The sequence below is a fragment of the Tamandua tetradactyla genome, chromosome 2 (assembly GCF_023851605.1).
Source record: "Tamandua tetradactyla isolate mTamTet1 chromosome 2, mTamTet1.pri, whole genome shotgun sequence".
In the NCBI taxonomy this organism is placed as follows: domain Eukaryota; kingdom Metazoa; phylum Chordata; class Mammalia; order Pilosa; family Myrmecophagidae; genus Tamandua; species Tamandua tetradactyla.
Genome location: NC_135328.1, coordinates 207,823,927 through 207,843,801, shown reverse-complemented (window position 1 = coordinate 207,843,801; position 19,875 = coordinate 207,823,927). Strand labels below are relative to the sequence as shown.

The 19,875-nt window shown below is 50.5% G+C and overlaps 1 long non-coding RNA gene across 5 annotated transcripts; it reads right to left on the bottom strand.

The window, feature by feature from the left end:
- Window positions 1-6,724: 6,724 nt before the first annotated feature.
- On the bottom strand, window positions 6,725-19,017 carry LOC143674831 (uncharacterized). Of its 5 annotated transcripts, none has more exons than XR_013171225.1 (8): window positions 18,711-19,017; window positions 12,753-12,843; window positions 11,496-11,708; window positions 9,382-9,692; window positions 9,038-9,141; window positions 8,098-8,649; window positions 7,147-7,287; window positions 6,725-6,868 (listed from the first exon to the last, which is right to left on the bottom strand). It is a non-coding gene; the product is annotated as an uncharacterized LOC143674831 (long non-coding RNA). The 5 variants fall into 5 exon arrangements; XR_013171224.1 differs by lacking the exon at window positions 8,098-8,649 and having other exon boundaries at window positions 9,382-9,490; window positions 9,579-9,692; XR_013171226.1 differs by lacking the exon at window positions 8,098-8,649 and having other exon boundaries at window positions 9,021-9,141.
- Between the last annotated feature and the right edge of the window lie 858 nt (window positions 19,018-19,875).

Below are 19,875 nucleotides of genomic sequence, written 5' to 3'. Positions count from 1 at the left end.
ATACTCTGAGACGTGACTTCTACCGCCAGAAGAGATTGTCAAAATATTCTCCAGAACAAAGACGGTTTTTCCCTAAGGGGACTTTGATATTAAATTAATAGTTCCACTTTCTAATCCTTCTCTATAAGTGAGGCAGATGCTTCTAGTTGTCCATCTGATGCTCAGTCTCTTATTTCTTCTTACTTTTTGATCTCTCATTTTATTCGAGACAATTAATTTTCGAGTTTCCTTCACAGCCAAGGGTAGACCTGAGACACAGTTACAGCCCTTGAGATGGAAATGGAAATCTGCAGGGGATTTATAGGAATGTTTGCCCTTTCCTGCTATAGGCACTGCCCCAGCCTCCTACTTCTTCCCATGTAGGATATGGACGCAATGCCCGGCAGTGCAGCAGCCATCTTGCAAGCAAGAAGATAAATCCACTCACTCAGGATGGCAGGGCAGAAAGACTGAACGAGTCTGTACTCTGATGACTCTTAAACGGCACCTGGACTGCTTAATTCTGGACTCCACCTCTTGTGAGAAAAATAAACCCCTGCTCGTCAGGTTTTCTGTCTCTTGCATCTAAACGCAATCCTGCCTGAGTCAATAAGTAATCACATTTTGATTTCAAAAACCTTTCCTTTATGGCTGCTGTTTGGTAAAAGGATGATGATGTCAACTACAGAAGCTATGTTAAACAACCTGGGTAATTATGTCAATTAAAAGTGATCAAGTAATACAACCTGCAATGATTAAGGATCATCTGTACGTGGAAAGGAAGAGCTGAGAAACCCTAATTTCAGAATAGCATGAACCGGGGCTCTTCTAAGGGTGGAGACGGTGCCCTATTCATGTGGGTCTACCCCACATGCCCTCTGGCACAGAGGGGCCCCCAGAGCTTCCTAACTGAACAAATGCGTGAGTGACGACTGAGCCGAGGAGAGAGCCAAGGGGGAGTTAGAGCAGTTCTGAGAAGGGGCAATCACTTCCGCTCAGGGAAGCTCTGAGGATGACAGTTCTTCTGGACCCTTGACAGCAGGTAGACCCCGTGGGGCAGCATGGCAGAGCGGGCACGCACTGAGACTTCGATCCCCAGCCTGGGCTGAGGTCCCAGCTCGGCCCCAGGTGGGTGAATGATGTTGGGCGGACGCACTATTGACCCCGCCAGCGTCAGCGTTCTCGGTTGTGACGTGGTGCATTAATCACTCTGTCTCTCACAATCATGAGCAAGAACTGAAAAAATGCGAGCAGAGCATTCACTGTTGGCTCCCAGTAGGTGCTCAATAAATGCTTGCTTTACTATTCTAACCCTCGAGGAGGTCATTTCAGGAGAAATTTGTGGGAGCTGGAACCAGTAAGGAGACTGGGACCAATGTCAGACCTCACTCGGAGACAGAGCCCCGCCTGGGCTCTGGGGTGGACTTGGCCTGAGCAGGGGTGGAGGTCTCAGGAGCTCCTGCCAGCCCATCCCCAGGTGCAGGGCCACACGGGCCGGGAGAGAGCTTGGGTTTGGGAGCCAGGAGCCTGGGCTTACCCTGCCTCTGCGTTACCTTGCTGGGTGAGGTTGGGCCGTCCCCCTCTTGGGGCCTCAGTTTCCCCATCTGTAGAATGGGCAATGGTGCAGGATGACCTCCGAAGGCCCATCCAGCTCTGACAAGCTGGGATCTGTGACAGGGCTGCACTCCGGGGGCTGGACAGAGGCTCCTGTCAGAGACCCCTCACGCAGTGTGCTGAGGACCCCCCACCCAGGGCCCAGAAGTGCACTGCTCATGCAACCCGGGACTCCAGCCCAGGAGAGGGTCACCGGAAAACCCCCAGAGCACCAGGATGAGACGAAAAGACCAACAAAGCAAGAAACTTCCAGCTCTAGAGGCTGTGGAATTAGAAGGGGCTTTTTTCCCTCACTAGTTCATTCCCTTTCCTGTTAGTTCTCTTACCTGTTCATTCCCTCACTTGTTCATTACGGCACTCATTCATTCCCTCACTCATTCAATCCCTCACCCATTAGTTTCCTCATCTGTTCATTCCCTCACTTGTTCATTACAGCACTTATTTTTAACCTCACTCTTTCATCTCCTCACTTGTGCGTTCCCTCCCCAATTCATTCCCTCACTCATTCATTCTCTCATTTGTTCATTTCCTCACTCATTCTCACTCATCCAACCTCTCACCCATCTATTCTCTCATCCATTCATTCCCTCACTTGCTCATTCCCTCCCCAATTCATTCCCTCATTCATTCATTCTCTCACCCATCCATTTCCTCTCCCATTCACTCCCTCCCTCCTTCATTCCTCATTCATTTTCTCACTTAATCATTCTATCACCTGTTCATTCCCTTGCTCCTTCATTCCCTCACTTCCTCATTCATTTATTTATTCCTTCACTTGTTCATTCCCTCATTCATTCTCCCACCCATTTATTTCCTCACCCATTCATTCCCTCACTTATTGACTGACTGTTCAACAGACAGCCAATGAACTGAGCCCCTCCTTTGTGCCAGACGCTTAGCTGGCTGCTAGAGATGATGAGACCAATAAGACCCTCCAGGAGTTCAAACTCTAGATACAGAAACAGACACTGAAGCAAAGACTGGAACGAAGAGCAGTAGGAGCTGTGATGGGGCGCAGGGGCGTGTTCTGGTGAGGCAGCGTGAGTGGAGCTGCACCTACCCCGCCGGCGTCCCTGGAGGGTTCTCCCACACCCTGGAGGGAGAAAGTGACCTTTCCCCTTCTGCATCTTGAGGCCAGCTGGAAGGACCCCCGATGCTCAGACCTGGGAGCTTCATTATCATTTAGCATCTTATTCGTCACCTGAGAGTCCGGCTGGCGTTGCGCCACCCTGGTTTCACCACTCCATCTCTGCCTCTTCTGTCATCAGCCCCCAGTTCAGCCCCTGCTGGGCACCACAGCCCCAGTGGACCCACTCGTCTCCTGCACCGAGCCCTGCTTCCCCACCCCTACCCCAGACCCTTTGCTTCCCTTGGGGAAAAGCTCACCCACATTAGCCTCCCCGTTCTAGCCAGGCTCCTGCTGCTCTTTGATAGAGTGGCCTAATATTCTCAGAATTATTACTATTAATATTTTTGCTCTGTTTTTTTGTTTTCTTGGGCAGCCCCTGGGAGGCCATTATCTAACTCAGGGCGTGGGGCACTCCTGTCATCAAGCCACCCTGGTAAATCCAGCAGTGCCAGGACGCCGCCGAGCAGGGGCCCTGGAGGATTCGGAGGTTCGTACCCGGCTGCGGGGAAGGCATGGGGGGGGCGCCCTGAAGCATCGGCCATCCAGGGAGCCCCAGCGCATCAGTGCCTTCGTCTTTGCCGGATCCTTGAGCTCCGAGGGGCCTCGTTCAGCGGAAAGCCTGTCTCTGGTCTCTTCAATCTTTCCACCAAATGACCGCACATCCTTCTCCTTCCCCCACTCCATTCCCTGAAGCAGAGCACTGCACCCAGAGCCAGCAGGAGTGAAGGCCAGGCCCCCGCATGCCAGGCAACCTGACTTCACCAAGCTTTTATTTTATTTTATTGGGGGGGGGGAGCGTGGTGCATGGTCGGGGAAATGAAACCGGGTCTCCTGTACAGAAGGCGAGCGTTCTACCACTGAACCACCCGTGCACCCTCCCTTAAGCTTTTAGCATCCCGTTTTGCTCCTCTTTAAAATAAGGGCACAATTTTCTGCTTTACTCATTTATTCAGTCGTTAAATATTTAATAAGCAGCTGCTGTGTCCTGGGCACTATGCTAAGGTCTCATGTCCTAAGGCTGCCGTAAGAGTGAGTCAGTAATAGCCGCAACGACAATAAAAATAACCAACTTTCCCTGTGCCAGACACAGTGCAAAGCATTTCTCCTCCTCCTTCTCCTTCATCACCTTCATCATCACCAGCTGACGCCAGGCACGTGCTGTGTAGTAGACACTACTCTAAGTCATTATGGGTATTTACCTTTTTAATCAGTGCAGTGAGGCTTGAACCATGAGGGCCCTTATTTCAGATGCAAAAGCTGAGTTTTGTGGGGACAGTATAGCTCTCCTGCGGTCTGACCCTTAAATCCATGCCCTCAACCATTGCGCTCATTAAAAAAAGCAGGAAGCATCATGGTAAAGTGAGTTTTATAAGATTCAGCCCCAGGCTGCAGCTGTACCATGTGATGCTTCCGGGGTGCAGAGAAAAATCTCTGTCTCCCCACAGCACCCAGAGCAGTGTCTTGGGGCTATTTGGACCTGGACTGGATCCTGGTTCTGCCATTTACTTGTCGCATAGCCTTGTGCAAGTTACTCCACCTCTGGGAGGCTTCATTTTCCCCTCTGTGAAATGGGTTCCCATCTGTAAAAACTTCTCCAGGTTGCTGTGACAACAATGTGAGATGAATATATGCAAGAATCTAGCACACTGCCTGGCACCCAAACCTTCAGTGGCTGCAGCTCCTCTGTCTTCCCCTCCAGGAGCTCCCTCCCCTCCCTTGGCTCAAGGTGGGAGAGCTCTGTGGAGGGATTTATACTCCAGAGCTGCCTGAGGGATCAGGCTGAGCTAGACTCTCCCCTTAACCACAATCCTGCCCCACCTCCCCCCCGCCCTGGCTGCTTTCCTTCTTCCCTAATGGAGAGAACACCCCTCTGTAAGTCACGCACCCCCAGCCCCTGTCTCAGGCTCTGTTCCCCGGGGACATGGCCTAGGCAAGCCCCACTGGTGAGAAGGGTCTCGGGGAAGAACCATCAACCCCTCAGTGCCTCTCCGGGGTGCCTGCTGGTACCCTGTGCAGCAGTGTTACTTCTGGTGACCCCACCCAGAGAGGAGAAAATGGCCACGTTGGGGAATGTCCCCCGTGGGAGCTGCATTGGCCTTGGAGGGTGGCAGGTGGCCCCAAGCCCGTGGGCTCCTGAAGAAAGCATGGATGATTGGTTACGGTCCAGCCCTGGCTCTGGCTGTGATACTCCCCTAACTGTGTGATCTTGGGTGGGCTGCTTAACCTCTCTGGGCCTCAGCCTCCTTATTGTAAATGGGGGTGATAAAGATGGGGCTTCCCCCACGGGGGACAAACTGAGCTCCCGCAGCTCAGGCTCTCAGCACGGTGCCTGGTCCGCTGTGAGAGTTCAACACTCAGACGCCAGTATGATGAGGATGGTTGCAGAGTGGGGGCTTTACCCCGAATCCTACAAAGCAGGATTGGGCAGCGCTTACAGAGGTAGGAAACGAACTGGCACCTTCTCACCCCTTTTCCCTTCTCCCCTAACTCAGGCCTTGTCACCTCTCGCCTGGAATTCTGCAGGATCTCCTCAGTGCCTCTGTGCCCCTGACCCATCCCCTCCAGTCTGCCCACACCGCGGGGACCAAGCGGATCAATCCCCAGAAACAGGGTCCTGCCGCTCCACAGGCAAAGCCCCTCCAGGCCCCCCCATGCCCAGGCGATGACGTCCACACGTCTTGGCTCAATATTCAAGGCCCCTGCGGGTCCGACACCAGCCTCAGATCCGCTTCCTGCTACTTCTCATCTCCCACTAGATAAGGAGAAGCCTGGCACCCTCTCGGGGGGACGGAAGCCAGTTGATACAGGCTTGGGGGCTCATTCCTCTGGCTGCTGAGACCTGTGGAGATACAGGTCACGTCAGGACAGGGGGACCTCGTGGAGTGGCCGAGCAGTACAGACCTGGGAAGACTGATGGGAACTAAGTAGCAGCAAGTCGTGGAGGCAGACTTCAGGAAAACGTGGCCAGAAAAGTGCAAGCCAGTGACTTCACACTCATGAGACAGGCACGAGTTAAAAAGAGTGATGGACTCACACTGGCCGGTGGCAGGAGAAGGGGCTCCTGTCCTTTGCCAGCACACATTTGAATTGTCACCACCTTTTTGGAAAACAATCTGTGACATCTATTAAAATTTAAAATACTCACACCTTCCAGCCCAGTGGTTCCGAGTCTTAGTATCAGAAATACCACTATGGTGTAAGACTGGGTAAGTTGACACTGCACAGCCCCGGGGACAGGGGGACTGAGAACAAAATGGACATCCGTCCTGGTGGGGGCTCTGAAAATTTGTAAACAACCTGAGGGATCAGGCTGAGCTAGACTCTCCCCTTAACCACAATCCTGCCACACCTCCCCCCGCCCTGGCTGCTTTCCTTCTTCCCTAATGGAGAGAACACCCCTCTGTAAGTCACGCACCCCCAGCCCCTGTCTCAGGCTCTGTTCCCCGGGGACATGGCCTAGGCAAGCCCCACTGGTGAGAAGGGTCTCGGGGAAGAACCATCAACCCCTCAGTGCCTCTCCGGGGCGCCTGCTGGTACCCTGTGCAGCAGCGTTACTTCTGGTGACCCCACCCAGAGAGGAGAAAATGGCCACGTTGGGGAATGTCCCCCGTGGGAGCTGCATTGGCCTTGGAGGGTGGCAGGTGGCCCCAAGCCCGTGGGCTCCTGAAGAAAGCACGGATGATTGGTTACGGTCCAGCCCTGGCTCTGTCTGTGATACTCCCCTAACTGTGTGACCCTGGAATGTTATACAACCATTTAAAAGAATGACTTATATGTACACTAGCTGATTTGGAGAAATTTCCAGAATGTATTATTAAGGGAGAAATGCCTATAATATGATCCCATTTTTGTAACGCAATCAATATAATAAACGACACTTAAACTAACCCTGACACACGCACATGCTGCTCTAAGCAAGTGCCTATCTTTGGTCATTGCAGCCTGGCTATGAGGCAAACAGGGGAAGGGGGAGGAGGAGAAAGAGGATGCAAGAGTCAGCAAAACACCATGGCCTTTATTTTTAAGGTGTCCCAACATAAAAATGGCATAAATGCTATCAGTCCATTGACGGAGAAAAGTCCTCAGTGGTTGGCCGAGTTTCCATCAAGCATTATTCCAATGTCGAGTCTCTTTCTCGGCAGGCACCTGGAAGGAGGAACATCTGAGCAGAGTCCCAGAGGACCTGGAGCGCAGGAAGAGCCGATTCCAGGAAGCCCTGTCTGCCCGGCTGACCCCTTCTTGCATCCCTCCCTGGGAGAAGGCTCAAGAAGCACGTGTCCAGGGAGAGAGCACACAGCCACCAGGTGAATTAGACCGTCACCCCATTTTGCTGCTGAGAAAAGCAGGAGCTTAGAGAAGTGACGTGGCTTGCCCAAGTTCATGCAGCTCATCAACATCAGGGAAGAATTCGAACCCCAGCCTACCTGAGTCTATTGTCCGCTCTGCTGTGCCCCCACCAGACCTTGTAAGACTGGGGACAGTGGGGGGAGGGGGGACACGTAGCAGATAGTTATTGCCTTCCCACTGCATGCCAGGCTCACGGTCAGCCCCAGAGGGATGCAGAGCTGGAAAAGACATGAGCCTTGTCTTCACAAAGCCCCCAGGAAAGGGCAGAGGTAGCCCGCGTGCATCTGTAAAGCACTTGGTGCTAAGTGACGTGTGCTGGGAGGGGCCTCTCATCCCGTGAGATGAGACGGCCATCCTTTTGGGTAGTTTCCTAAGGAGTAGGGACGGACCTTGTCCTGGCACTACCATCTCCCACCCTATATTGGGCTGAGGACATGGGAAACCAGAGTCAGTGTTACAGATATCAAAGCTACAGGGGCCCTGCGAGACCCTGGTCAGCCCTCCATCCGCAGAGAGGTAAATGCGATTCAGAACAGGGAAGGGATTTGTCCAAGGTCATACGGCCAGATTGTGCCAGAAGCAGGACTGGAAAGTGTCCCCGGCAGCAGGCTCCCCACCTGGGGAGACCCACGCATTCACTCATCTTTTTGCAAGCACTCAGCCAGGCCCTTTCCCTATATTAACTCACTAAGCAGAACTAAAACCCCATTTCATAGAGATGGAAACTGAAGCTCCGGGAATGACTTGTCATGGTCATATGGCCACCCAAATGACAGATCCAGAGGCCAAGCTCAGTTCTGCCTGGCTCCAAAACCCTGCCAGGCCCACCCAGCACCCCAGCTCCCTGAGGCCCATGACTTTCTGACGAACCCCATCACTCCCGTCATTTCATCTGACCCTCATGACATCCTCCCGGGGCTGGAGGCAGCCTGCGGCTTTACAGAGGAAGACAGGAAGGCTCAAAAGGCCAAGCGACTTCCCAAAGCCATGCAGCAAGTTAGCAAAAGAACCTGGGTGTGACCACATACCTGTGTGCTTAACCACCACCCCAAAACATCTCCATTCGTCCCTGTGCTTCGTGAAAACTTAAATCTGGAGGAATCACCGTCCCTGCAACTTGAAAGCCTTTTGCAAAACCCAATGTCCCCCCAACCCAACCCATGTTGAAAGTGGCTCTCCCATTCCTAAGGATGCAGGAGTGGGGTGGAGAAGCCAGGGACCCTCCCCCCACTCCCGCACCCCACACACATGCTTATACACATGTTTACACACTCATGCACACACACTCCTCCTGCAGCCAGCCACTTCCCAGAGCCAATTAGTGAGCCTGGGTGGTCCCGGGGGAGCCCCGCAGGGGGACAGACTTATTGATCAGATCTAGTGGAGGAACATCACGCAGGACAGAGGCGTCCAGGAGTCCTTTAAGCAGCACTCCCCTTCCCAGTGCAGCGGGGACTCTGGGGGTGGACAGTAAGTTGTATTTACTGTGACAGTAATTGAAAGGCAGCAGCAGTCACCCTACATTGTCCTCGCCAATACCTAATTGCCGGACCAAAAACTGCTGAAGAGCGGGCCCAGGGCTGGTGGGGGGAGAGAGGGAAAAAAAAGTTAATATAGCCCAGAATCAATAGAGAAAGCTTTCACAGTCTCAGGCACAATAAATGGAGCTGAACAACTGGACGCTGCAGAAAATCAGCCTCCAGGCTGATCGGTTTGAAAGCTAAAAGCTGGTAAATGCAGGAACAGGAGGGAGTGCTCAGTCCCCCTTCTGTCAACGTGTTTTCTGGTGGCAAGTGGAAGCTCGGTGCCAGCTCAGAGCGTGCAGATTGGCCGAGGATGGATTAGACAGGCCCTAATTTGGCTCTGTGAGAAAAGTCTTAGGCCATGGAAAGCCCGCAGTAGTGCATGATTTGGGGCCACACAGCAGCCCCCCGAACTGTGGTTTGCTCACCCTGCAGGACAGTGTACCTGCTAATGGGGGCCGTGTGGTGTGGTGGAAGGAACATGAAAAGACGAGAGTTTGAATCCCAGATGTGCCATGTCCTTGCTGTGGACAGGTAACGAAACCTCACCTAGAAAAGAAAACCATGATGCTTGGCTGGAATAGACAGAAAAGTGCCTCCCACCTCCCCTCCCCAAAAAAAGATATCCACACCCTAATCCCTGGAATCTATGAGTGTTCCCTTTATATGGCAAAAAAAAAAAAAAAAAAAAAAGGTGGGGGCAGTTTAGCAGATATGATTCGGTCATGGATCTTGATGGGGAAAATGTCCTGGATTTTCAAGGTCAGCCCTAAATGCAATCACATGTACCCTTCCAGGAAGGAGGCAGAGGGAGAAGGCCAAGTGAAGGTGGAGCAGAGAGATTTGAAGATGCTGTCCTAGAAGATGCAAGCCAAGGAATGCCAGCAGCCACCAGAAGCTGCAAGAGACAAGGAACATTCTCCACTAGAGCGTCTGGAGTGAACACGGGTCCTGTCAGCGCCTTGATTTCAGCCCGTGACACTGACTTCAGACTTCTGGCCTCCAGAGCAACGACAGGATACGTTTCTGTTCTCTGCGCCACCGGGTTTGTGGTCATTTGTTACAGCAGCTGCAGGAAACTGATACAGCACTTTGCAGAGCTGGGGAGATAAGAAATAAATATTACAAATACTTGGCAGCCAACAGACTTCAGAGTTCTTTGCCACAACTCCCAAATTTTCAGCAGTTGACACATTAAAGCCCTAAGCCCACTTTCTGTAATAGTCTTAAGCTTCTACGTGAAGTAACTGAAATTTCTCCAAAATATTAAGTGAATTATTTATTGTTTGCCCTCACTAGAATATAAGGTCCCTAAGGGCAGGTTTCTTTTTTCTTTCACTAAGTAATCAAGTAGACCAGTACCTGGCACATAGTAAGTGCTCAAAAAAAAAAATTGTCGAATAATAATAATAATAGTAATAATACTAATAGAACAACGAAGAAAAAAACACCTGGCACAAAGGAGGTGCTTAAAAGAAGGTGGCTATGGTGCTATTATCAAAAGACTTGGGGGAGGGCAGGAGCAGTAGTTTTCCTCTCTGGGCCTCTGTCTCCTTTTCTGGGGAATGATGACACTCGAATAGCACAGCTCCAAAGCACTGACCCAGGGGTGAATACCTGAAGATGTGTGGGGAAGGTGATTTAAAAACTACAAAATGCCCTTCTGAGTCCCGAAGCAGCGCTCCTGAGAGACTCCCCTTAACCCCACCCCTCTGAGACCCTGCGTGGCCTTTGATAGTCTTTGGGGGTTCATGAAGCCCCTGTAATTGGGGATAGCATGTTCTGCATATGTGCAAATGATCCCCTTCCCTGGTTAAATGTTCCAGCATTTTTAGATTCTCAAAGGGGGTCTGTAACCTAGAAAACATCATAATCCCTGGGACAGGTGACCCGTTACATTTCAAATGCCAGCCTGTCCCAGATGCCAGCCACAAAAGCAGCCTCCAAATTCACATTGTCACTGGCTGTGCCCCAAGACAAAACTTTCTGGGAGATGTGCTATAATGCCTGGCTTCCATGAGCACAGGGCTGGGTGCAGGGGAGGGCATGGCAGGAAGGGGCTCTGGGGCACCAGGAGGCAAGAGAGGGGCCCAGTGGGTGCTGAAGCCGGCTGCCAAGAGCTAATTGTGCACATCTCTTCCCAACCCCGCAGCAGCTTGAAATCAGCCATGGAGGGAGTGTTTACACCATGGAAATCAGCAAATGTTAGAAATCATGTCTTTTGTTTTTCCTGGACAGCTGGGTTTTTACCATTTACCAGCACACCCTAGAAATGCAATACCTTGGAGACAAGCTACCTAGTCCAGTGCTTTGCCAGGAATCTCCCCCAGCTCTCTCCTGTATGTGGGAGTCCTAGGCCCAATATTTATTCCATGAATATTTACCGGGACTGAAGCAACCTGACTCCTTTGAAGGGAGGAGGGGCTTTGGGGGGAGGCGGGGCTGCTCCACCCAGGGTTGGTCTGGCTGGGTCCAGGCTCCCTCCTCCCCTCTTGAGGGTGCCCACATCTCTTCATGACTTCAAGCATGGACCTCACTCTGTGAAGTCAACTTTGGCTCCCAGTAGGGCTTCCTCCCATCCAAAGTGACAGGACTAAAGGCAGGTTACTTCACATCTCTGTGCCTCCATCTCCTCCTCTGTACCCCAGTGCAGGAAGGGAGGGCTGTAAGAATTAAATATGACAAAATAGGAGAATGCCCAAGCCAAAACTCATGTCCACTGAGCATCTTCTATGCACCTGGACCTGGGTAGACATTATCACAATTCACCTTCATGATGACAAGGCCACATAGGGCATCCAACACCATCATCTCTCATTCCAGTTGGGGAAACTGAGGCACAGAGCTGTAAATTCCATGCCCAAAGTCACACTAGGGAGCTGGTGAGGGTTTGGAAACTATACCTGTCTGATGCCAGGTGTCAGTGTTGCCTGACACCCAGTGCCAGGCTTGGCATACCAGCTGTGACATTCCAGCATCCACGCCCTCCTCCCAGGCAGCCGGGTGTGCTGGCTACAGGGGCCACACTCCTGGCTTTGCCAGCCACTGTGGTCTTCCCTGCAGAGAAGGTCACCGGTCCTGAGTTAACTGCTGGCTCTGGAGCAGGAGAGGGAGACCTGGAAATTGACAATTGAGGCCCAGCCTCAGCCCACAAGCAGAGCAGTGCCCCTTCCCCAGCCGGACACAAGGGCTGCTGTGCAGGCTGTGAGACCACACCTGCCCTCTGACTCATTAATCGACCCTTCCTCATTAGAGCCATTTCACTGAGATGAAAACACTCCCACGTGTATGTGGTGAGGATCTGGGAAGGCTAAAATATCAAATTAATGGTGCCAGTCTGAAAGCTGCCAAAATGGAAGGCAGTGATCAGGAAGTGGGTAAGAAGGGAAGAGGCCCAGATTTCACCAGAGCTTAGTTTGGTCAAGTGCTTCCTTCCAGCTACAGATGGGTCAGAATGAGAAACTCCCCAGGGATTAAAAATGGGGATGTTTGTTACCAGGCAGGTTCCTGCAGTACTCACTGTGCCTGGGCTCGAAGAGATGTGGGCCAACCAGACACTGTGGCTTCCCTATGGGACCAGTTGCCTGCCACACACCCCCCACCCCCCAAGAGGACTGCACTCTCTGTCAGGGGCCTCCGGAGCCACTGACTATAACATGCAGTGGCAGCTTCAGGGGATTCTAGAAGAAAAAGTTGTTATCTTGGAGATCTGGGATGACTAACTTTGGGCACCTAAGCAAATCAGCATCTCAATCCTAAGAAGAGGAAGGAGAGAGAGTGGACATCCATCCATCCATCTATCCATCCATCCATCCATTTCTATCCATCCATTCACCCATCCTTCTATCTATCCATCTACCCATCCACCCATCCCCCATCCATGCGTCCATCTCTCTATCCATCCACTCACTCATCATTTCAATAAACTCTTCTCTCCTCAGAGGCTTTGCACATACTGTTCACATTAGCTGGAACACTTTGGCCTTTAAGGTGCCCACATGGAAGAGTCTTCTCATCGCTCAGGTGCTAGCTCAAAAGTCATCGCTTCAAAGAGATTTTTCCTGACAACCTAGTTAGAGCAGCTCCCCTCTGGCACCTCCAGTCTTAACGGTATTCTTAGCACTTACTTCTACCTGAAATTATCTCATCTATTTTATTACCTGTTCATTAGTAAATCCCTTCTCTTCTAGTAGAAAACCAGCGTCACATTTAATGCTGCCTACTCCAAGTTGCAGGAGTGGGTGAGTGAGCCTGTGGGCAAGTGAGTGAAACATTTACTGAGCATCTACAGTACGCAGACCCTATAACTCGTCAACTGGAACCCTCTTTTTAACAGAAGGGCAAGAATGGCGCTCAGAAATCCTGGTAATATCAGGGAAGGCTTTCCATAGGAAGCAGCATTTGAACTGAGTTTTAAAGGAAGAATAGACACTTTTCAGACAGCCGTGGGGAAAAGGCATTCTGGAAAAGGGAAATAGCATGGGCAAAATCCCTGATGGGGAATATCTGGTGTACAAGTTGCCTGGTCTGATTGGAGCATAGAGGAGAGTGATATGTTCAAATTGTATCTTCAGATTTCTCAGCAGCGTTGGTGTGAACGGACCGAAGCATGTGGTTGGCATCTTGGGCAGAGAGAGACTGACTAGGAGACCCTTTGCAGGAAGCAAGATTAGAGACGGATGAGAGGCTGAGATGGGTGTGAGCATTATTAAGGGGGTGGAATGGAAAGGATTTGGAATGAGAGTGATGGCATCCAGGTTCTCCCTTGAGCAACTAGATGCACCCTGGGACCCCCACTGAGCTATAGAAGGCAGAAGGAGAACCAGTGGGAGAAGGAATTCTATTCTGGGTCTGTTGCTTGAAATGGCTATGGGACCTTCCCATCCCACTGGCCCCACCCTCTTAGCACTGCCCGACTTCAGGAAGGGCAGAACCTGCTGGCTTGGGGGAGCCTGGGGGAGAGTGGGTCAGGGGTACTTGGGTGGTTGCGGCAGCAGTCCTCTTGATTCCTCCTTCAGGGGTTGGAATGAAGGGACCTGAAGGAGATCTGGCCATTTAGTCCCACCCCTCATCTACCAGGTGAGAAAACTGACATCTGCAAAGAGGAAGTAATTTTCTGCATCACTCAGGAAAAGCTATGTTTGCTACCTTAACAAACAATCCCCAAATATCATAGATTCCAACCACAACACTTAGGTCTCACTTATTTCACGTCTGCAGTGGGTCCACTGGGGGTCTCTTCTGTGTCCTCCTCTTCCAGGACCTGGGCTGACAGGGCAGCCAGTCACTATGCCAAAGGGGAGAAAGGCCTCCAGACGGTCTCCCACCAGCTATCGTGACACCCCTGTCACTCCCTAACGCATTGGTTGGAAGCCATCCACAGCTCCACCCAACCCCAAAGGGGAGAGAACATGCCCGGAAGGAGGGAGAATGGAAATGTTTGGGCAACTGCACAGGTGAGCTTGCAGCTCAAGTCATGCGCCTTGAGGCAATGGCGCAGCCAGCACCCCGAACTGCCTCAGTGCTGCCAGCAGGCTGAGCGGCCCACATGCATCCACTCTTCAATTCTCACAACAAGCCCCATCAACAGCAAAGAACCTTGTGGCTCAGAGACAGGATGTGTCTAGGCCAAGATCACACAACTGGTAAGGAGTGGAGCTGGAGCCCAAACCCAAGCAAGAAAGGTTGGGCCACCCCGAGGAGAAATGTAAGAGATGGCCTTGAATCCCTCCCTCCACCTCTGTCTTACTCTCCAGCCCCAGACACACTGCTGTCCTCTCTGCGTCCCATGTATTTTTCCTGCGTGTTGCAAACATCTCCGGAAGCAGTGCTCGTGGGAGTAGACGGTGAGAGTAAATTTGATCTTAAAATGTGTCAAGCTGTGTGTGTGGTGAGAAGGAAAGTGTCATACACTTTCCAGGTGTTTTTATTGGAAAAGGAAGGTGCGGAGTCCAGAGTCACGCTGTCTACTTAAGTGGGGCGAGGCTAGCCAGCCGGAAAAATGACAGCTCCAAACCAGCTCTCAGTGTTAATTGCATCGCAACCAATACCCCCAGCTGGAGAAACACAGGTGCAATTAACATGGAGCCTATGACCCCAAGTGCCTTTTCTGTCATCACATTTGTCCAGTGGAATTAACACCACCACCCTCAGCCACCATTCTGCACAGTGCCAGCCCCCCATGCTCTTAAAAAAAAAAACAAACAAACGTGCAGGGCTTGCCCTGTGCCAGCCCTATGCTGTGGGCTCGATAGGAAATCCGGAAGCTGCTGCTTCTGTTTTGCTCACCATGGGGCCCTGTGTCCCTGGTGCCTGGCTGTGTGCTTGAGAAAAGTCTGGGAATGAATGGATGATGTTTCAGTCAAAAGACTGGAAAAGTCTTTCCAGTGTATGGATCCAGGTGTCCTTTAATAATCAAATACCATGGCTCCAAGCCTAAGCGGAAGACACCCGTCGCTCCAGTACCCCATTCTGGGAAAGGCCAATCTCACCCAGGTTTTCTCGCATGTGGTCCTTCTCCCCACCCTGGCTTGTGTCGGCCCAAATGTGGAAACAGCCCCTTTGCCTTGACCGCTGCCAGCCAGGTTCCACTAAGACAAGTCACATGCATACATGTATCTAAAATTTGCTGAAGTTTAGAGGAAAGTTGCATTGCTCTGAAATGGAAATCAGGCACCTCAATTATGAAAATTGTTCTTTCAGTCCCACCTCTGGAAACTTTCACTGACAAGCTCCATGACCCCACCCTGCCAGCCTCCCCCACCTGGCAGCCACCTGCTCACGTTTCACGCAAAACGGTTTGTTTTCTGGCCCTTCCCCAGAACTCCCTCAGGTCCACTCTTACCTGTCCAAAAACTCACTCAAGAACTCTGGTAAACAATTGAGTCTTCACCCTTGGCAGCCCCAAGCCCCAGTGGAAACTTTGTCATTGCTCTTTCTCCTTGGACATGAAATGCTTGGACTTGGCTTTTGACCTTGTTTTAGGGGTGTACATGACAATTTGTGTTATCCCACCACCCATTTAATCCTCATGATAACCATCTGAGATAGGTACTGTGGTAATGGTTACTTTTCAGAGGAGGAAACTGTGATCCAGAGAAGTGAGGAGACTTGCCCCATGTCACCAGGTTGCTGGCTGGTGTAACCAGGACTCAATGCAGCTCTTCATGAGCCTGAGGTCCATGCTGGTGCCCATCTGTCGTGCGGCTCATGCTGTACTCTACCGTCCCACCTAAACCACACCCACTCACAATAAAGAAATGCAGGGGGCAGAAGAACCTTCTCTAGCAAACAAGACTGGAGCACAATGGGGATGTCACTGGGTTTGGGGATGGAAGAGAGGGGCAAAAGCCAGAGAACTAATCATGACAGAGAATTAATCTTGCAGTGCAGCAGGTGCCAGCTGGGCACTTCGCACACAATATCCCATTAATCCTAAGGACACCTTTTTAACCACCATTTTACAGGTGGGAGAATCAACATCTATAGAAAGTCACACAGCTGGTAAACAGCCAAGCTGGGACTTGAACCAAAGTCTGTCAGGCTTCATCCATCCATCACCACACGGTCTCCAAGAGGCATCCATGTCAAGGCTAACCTTGGTGGAGAGAAGAGGTCAAATATTTTTTGCAGCAAATCCAGCTCTGTTCTCATACAATACTCTGTGAAAAGACAGCAGTGCCCAGACAATCCCAAGCAACTGGTCTACCCAATCTGTCTTTATTGGTGCGCAGAGCTAATCTGGCACTATCGCCCACCTGTACAAACTCACCTTTTATGTCCTTTCCCATCTATCCCAACAGACAGTTTTGGCATCTTGCGCCACAAGCCAGTGCCCTCGTTCCATCTCTGTAGCACAGTCCTTGGTTGATAACTTAGGTTAAATTTGGATTCTGAAACAACCTAAGATCACTGACGAGTTACCGCCAAGTAAAGAATCAAAAGACAATGGTGTAAGCTATAGGCTAAGCCCCCAGTCTTGGGGTTGTTCATACGAAACTTAACCCCACAAAGGATAGGTCAAGCCTACTTAAAATTAGGCCTGAGAGTCACCCCCAAGAGAGCCTCTTTTGTTGCTCAGATGTGGCCTCTCTCTCCAGCCAACACAACAAGCAAACTCACCACCCTTCCCCTGTCTACGTGAGACATGACTCCCAGGGGTGTAGACCTTCCTGGCAACGTGGGACAAAAATCTTAGAATGAGCTGAGACTCAGCATCAAGGGATTGAGAAAACCTTCTCGACCAAAAGGGGGAAGAGTGAAATGAGACAAAGTGTCAATGGCTGAAAGATTCCAAACAGAGTCAAGAGGTTATCCTAGGGGTTATTCTTACGCATTAGGTAGATATCACCTTGTTATTCAAGATGTAATGGAGAGGCTGGAGGGAACTGCCCAAAAATGTAGAGCTGTGTTCCAGTAGCCACGTTTCTTGAAGATGATTGTATAATGATACAGCTTTCACAATGTGACTGTGTGATTGTGAAAACCTTGTGTCTGATGCTCCTTTTATCTACCTTCTCAACAGATGAGTAGAACATATGGAATAAAAATAAATAATAGGGGAAACAAACGTTAAAATAAATTTAGTTTGAAATGCTAGTGATCAATGAAAGGGAAGGGTAAGGGGTATGGTATGTATAATTTTTTTTGTTGTTTTCATTTTCTTTCTTTTTCTGAATAGATGCAAATGTTCCCAGAAATGATCATGATGATGAATATGCAACTATGTGATGATATTGTGAATTACTGATTATATATGTAGAACGGAATGATCAAAATAAGAATGCTTGCATTTGGAGTTTTTTTGTATTTTAAAAAAAATTGTAATTCAAAAAAAGTACATTATTAAAAAGTGATATCATTAATTGTTATAAATGTGTGACACCAATTTAAGGTGGGGTGGCATGTGGGAATCCTGTATTTTATACATGACTGTTCTGTAAACCACAACTTCTCTAATAAAAAACATAAAAAAAAAAAAGGACAATGGTGTAGAAGTCCATAAACTCATAGAAGTTTGAGAATGTGTTCAAGAATGGAAACATCACCTTGTCCAGTCTTCTGTCTCTATTCTGAATATATTATCCCCATTTTACAGGCAAGACAATTGAGGCTCAGAGATTTTCTCTAGCATTTGGCAAGAGGGGACTGGAACCTGGCTCCTAGGCCAGTGAACTTCCCATGGGGTCCCACAGAGCCCCTGACTTCACAGGTCACCCCAGGAAGGAGAAGGAAGCCCTACAGGCAGGTTCCATCCGTCGGCACAACTCTACTTTTGTGTATATATATGCATGTGTGTGTGTGTGTGTGTGTGTGTGCCCCACGTTAGATTTCATTTTAAAAAATGATTGCTGCTCAAAGCAAAATTCAAAAACCAAGGTACCACAGCTCCAGGGAGAGATGAGGATGGCCTTTGAGGGATGAGAAGGTCAAGATGACAGCGGTTAAGCCTCAGGAAATCAACTATCCAAAAAGCGTGCAGCTTACTTCATCTACAGAATATCTTCCCTGCCCCAAAGACCTTTTCATCATTTCCTCTTCTCCATCATCTACTCAACCCTCCCTCTCTTGTCACTCACAGCTGGGAGACTGGCTCCTATCTCATAGAGTGCATGAGAACCATTAGATGTGAACTCTCTCATCTTCCCACCACCAGGTCTTCCTCTTGCCTGGTGACATTTGCTGTCCTCCTCTAAACCATCTCCTAAAGTGCCAGCCCTTCCCCCACACACACACATCCACTGAAGGCCATTTTCCCCACTTAGACTCTGGGTCCCATCAGGCAACACCCTCCTCAGGATAACTCATTTCTTTCTATACCTGCCATCTCTCTCCTTCCTAGATCCTATCCATTAGCATTCAGAAATGTTCTACCAGTTTTCATTCAACAAAAATCCTTCCCTTGACCTCATATCCTTTCCAGAGCCTACCCCATGTCTGTTCCCCTTTGTAATCAAGCATCACAACAGAGTCGTCAACATGGAACCTGTCTCACGGTCTGTCTTCTCATCAGCTTTTAAGCCTTCCCTCCTCACCACTCTAACAAAACAGTGCTTGCCAAGGCCCCCAGTGCCCTTCATGTTGCCACATCCAATGGGCACCCTCCTAACCCCACCTACCTTGAGCTCTCAGCAGCATTCAGCATAGTTGGCTACTCCCTTCTCCCTGAGACTTTCTTCTCTGGGCTTCTATGACATCACACTCTTTTGGTTGCCTCCCTCCCTGGCCACCCCTTCTTGGGCTCCTTCACCGGCGCCTTCTCCCTTTCCCAGCCCAAGGAGAGGCCTTTGGGACTGAGTCTGTAACCCTCTTCTCTTCCTCCTCTGTACGTTTTCTTCAGGTAATTTTGTCCACACCCATGGTTTTATGTACCACCAGCTCCCTGATGACTCCAGACTTCAGTCTCTGCCACCCACCTGTCTTCTGGACCACATGAAGTGTCATCACCCTGCCTCACAATCCCATCCAGATGCCCAGAGGTGACTCGCACTGGCTGGTACAGAATGAGACTCTTGATCTTGCCCCAGCAGATCTTCCCCCCAATCCTTCAGGCTCCCCCATCTCCAATCCTCTGTCCAGAAACCTGGAAGTCATGCTTGATGTCCCCATGCCCTCTGCTGCCCCATCCAAGCCCTCAGCTGCCTCCCAAAGCAATATGGAATCATCTGCCCAGTTAGTCAATCACTGCTGCCACCACCCTAGCCCAAGCCACCACCATCTCTCGTTCGGACACTGAGTCCCCACCCCCACCCCCATCTCACTGCTTCCTCTCTTGTCCCCCCTCCAATCCATTCCCCACAGAGCGGTCAGAGGCTATTCTGCAAATGAAATCTAATCATGCTCCTTCCCACTTCAGTGGCACCCCAACCCCATAACATGCTTCTGAGACCCTGCTGATCAGGTTGTCGTCAACCTAAGACTCACTCTAAGTCACTCTCCCTGTCTCTATCTATATGTGGGACTCCCTTCAGCTGGGCTTTCTCTTGCCTCAGGACCTTTGCACATGCTAATTCACCTTTCCTTTCCCCAGTTCTCATTTCACTGGCTCATTCCTACTCATCCTTGAGGAGGGGCAGGGGAAGGTCTCAGCCCCACACTAAATTAAATAGCCCTGTCTTAACACATCTCTAATGCTTTCCTCTCCCTTGGACATGCTCAAACAATGCCTGTCTTCCCACTGGATGGAGAGCTCCATGAGGTGAGGTCAGCAGCTCCATCTGTCTTCTTCTAAAACATGTTGCCAAGTACTAGCACCATGTGCCACCTCAGACTCCCAGTGGTACC